This window comes from Amphimedon queenslandica, unplaced genomic scaffold (assembly GCF_000090795.2).
Source record: "Amphimedon queenslandica unplaced genomic scaffold, v1.1 AMPQUscaffold_10193, whole genome shotgun sequence".
In the NCBI taxonomy this organism is placed as follows: Eukaryota; Metazoa; Porifera; class Demospongiae; order Haplosclerida; family Niphatidae; genus Amphimedon; species Amphimedon queenslandica.
Genome location: NW_003549536.1, coordinates 2,042 through 5,572, shown reverse-complemented (window position 1 = coordinate 5,572; position 3,531 = coordinate 2,042).

The following is a 3,531-nucleotide window of genomic DNA, read 5'->3' as shown; positions in this document are numbered from 1 at the left end:
TAACTTGTGTTGGCTATAAAATAACAAACACTCACTACAAAATGCAATGCAGAATTGAAATTTTGCTATAATATTGTGTCAACTTTAAAGCGTCATTTGCATCAAAATGTCCGATCACGTAAATTTTACGTTACGTTAATTATAAGCCTACAATGAGAGCTATTGACTTATTTTCAAAGGCGAGCACTATAAACAAATGAGCTTAAGCCCAATGCTGTCACAGTATCGAGAAAGAGAATGAGACTTAGGAAGCTGGTGCCCAAGTCCATTAACAACCCTCATCACAGACCTTCCCAATCCACCCACTGTGAATAGGCTTTGTTCTTCTCTTTCTCCTCTCCCCACCGGAAGACTACTAGTTATAGAGGACTGATCCGATTGTAAACTGTAGGAGAAGTGTAGAGTAGTGATGCATGATATGACAATAGTGGTAAGTCGTGTAGTTAAAGGATCGAGACAAAAAAAGAAAAAGAAAAGCCTGATACTTTTTTCTGCTTAGAGTCCATAACACACAAAAAGGAAAGAGAAGAGAGGGCTCCAAGCATGAGATACTGGGTGCCTCGATCCGAACCAAAAGGGGGACTTTTTCTCCCACACTCCTGGGTGAAACCCTATCCCCTTCGCTGACCCTCCCCTTCCCTCTCACATGATCCGGACTAAAAGCAGGTCACTGTAGAAAAGGGTAGCTCAACCCATACAGTGAAATAATATACTCATGTCTTCATTAAATCCAGGATAAGTTCGTCTCCCCCCTCCATTCCATTTGTTTCCCTCCTTTCTCCTCTCCCCACCGGAAGACAGCTAGTAATAGAGGATGATTCGATTGTTAACTGACAGGATAAGTGTAGAGTGATGCCTGAACCACAGTGTTATGAAAACAGTGGGGAGTTCTATGTCCACAGTGATCTGGCTGATGTCTTTCCAAAGAACTGTTCAGAAACAATAAACCTGTTCTTGATTGATAAGCTCTCACAGTCATTCATGATTAATGTTGACAAACGGTACCTCAATGATTGTAATTATCAAAGTCTTCTAGCATGCTTCAGAAAGCAGAGAGAGTGATCCAATCATGACAAACACGTGACTACGCACATATGTAATAGGATGTGGACTAAATGTTCCCACTCTTGAAATGCTACATATGAAGACATATGCCATTGCTTGATACACAAAATACACATAAAACAATGCATTATTTGGTTACTTCCTGATCGAGCGTTTGTCGAATCAGTAAGTAGAGACAAACCTAAGCTAAAGGAAGAAGCATCAAGCAATGACAGGTATAGGAATGGTACAATATTACTGTGTAGTAGCTAATGTAAAGGGTCACCACTCATCTGTATAAGACAATGTATAAAGGTACAATCTCAAACTCTCAAATTTTGTTTGAAAGAACGGGACTACATGTACTCATGCAAAGGGATGTATGATGCATAGTACAACTATTCAGGAGCCCATGAAAAAGGTTGGGCTCCTGATTTATTACTTAGCTGGTATCCATAATGATAGTACAATCATATTGGTTTTCTTGGACGTTTACTGGGATTGACTGACACAAATTGCACATGGGAGGATGTCACATGGATAAGGGAGCTGTCTGCTGGTTTCTCTGATGAATTTGATGCCGTCCTCATGCAGCTCTCAAATTGCTTTGCAGTCTGGCCCCTGTACAGGACCTTTAAATCATGGCCAGTGATCATGACTGGCCATCATAGTTAGCAGGGCAGATTATATCAGTCTCTCCTAATCAAAAGAAAAGGAATACAAGTTAACATGATCTTATGATAACATTAGGACAAACAACTTGTAAATTTAAAATTGAATTTTATTTTAAAATTGAATATTTAAAATTTAAATTTGAATCTTAAAATTCACAAGACACACAAAGAGCAAGTTCTAAACCAATCTTAATTAGGGAACAAATGTGTATACAGATAGTCAAAAGCAAACGTAAGTACATTATTACGTGAAGTGACATATGCACATGCAGACATAACACAATATTAATCATGCAAGGGGAGGCATAGGGTGGGACATTATAGTCTTGTTGTTATGACATAACAAGATTATAGTACATGTAATGAACCTACCATTTCTAAAATAAGACTCCAACCAGAGGACACAGAATCAGTTCAGGAGCCAAATGAAGCTAGTAGAGCACATCATGTTCCAGACAGCATGTCTCACCTAATGAAAACAAAGGATTATGAAATATTAACAACTAGGAGAAAGAGAGAAACTGACTTCTTTGTAGTATTGTATGGACTGGAGATTGACATATAGTTGAGCCACGTGATTTCCGTATTTTGTTAGAATCCTCACTCTCAGTACCTCTGGCTAGCTTCTTTTGTTGCTCCCCATCCTTCAAATGGACAGTCCCGAATAAAGTGTTGTGTAATGCCACATCGATGGAACTTGTAGCCCCCTTTATTTCTCTTCAGAGTCATCACTAGGCTTCCTTGGAGGCTTCTTTTCCCCTTGGTTTCTCTGCTGTCCCAAGGTTTGTCTCCTTCCACTTTGCCTCTTCAAGCGAGCCTTATACACCAAGTCCTCGAAATTCCCTTCTACAACAGATTGATTAGAGAGAATGCTCCTCTTGCCTAATAATTCTGGTTCTGGAGTCACACGATAGGTTGGGGGATATGCTTTATATAATAACTTCCTCAACTCCTAAGCATATATACTCATCAGCTGACTCATTCGAACTTTAATTGTCTCCCCTGCTGGTCTGTACTGCTGTCAGTCGAACAGGGGTAAATCTTTTAACAAGAGCTGGTTTCAGAGCATCATAGCTCCTCTTCTCAGACTCACTGTAAGACTTGTACTTGTAGAAGGATCTAGCGGGACCCTCCAGCCTCAATCGAAGCTGTGTTAACTTTTTATGGTCATCACATCTACACCATACTCCCATTTCCTCGAGGTGGTCAACCCATTCCTCAAAAGAGTCTTCTTCAGCATCCTCCTTTGCTCCTTTAAAGGGTGGCAGCACTGGTAACTGTTGAGCATCATGAATGGGGGAGACAGATCCTTCTACCGCTCCCTTGGTCCCTGTCTCGGCGAAGGACCCAGAGATCATCTCCAGTGTGTCTGTTCACACCGTTCATTGGTGCCTCCAGTGTTGTATCTATGGTCCATCCAAGGTTTGTCTCTTCCCACTTCGCCTCTTCAAAGCGAGCCTTACACACCAACTCCTCGAAGTTCTGTTCTATCCCAGTCAGCTTCTTATGCAATCCAGACTCAAAATCTTTATATATAGAATAACTTCCTCAACTCCTATAAGCATACTCATCAACTGACTCGTTCGAACCTTGTCTCCTCTAATGAAACATACTGGTCTGTACTGCTGTTAGTCGAACGGGAGTAAATCTTTTAGCAAGAGCTGCTTTCAGAGCATCACAGCTCCTCTTCTCAGACTCAATCACTGCAAGGCTTGTAGCGGGGCCCTCCAGCCTCAATGGAAGCTGTGTTAGCTTTTTATGGTCGTCCCATCTACATTAGACTGCCATTTCCTTGAAGCGGTCAACCCATCCC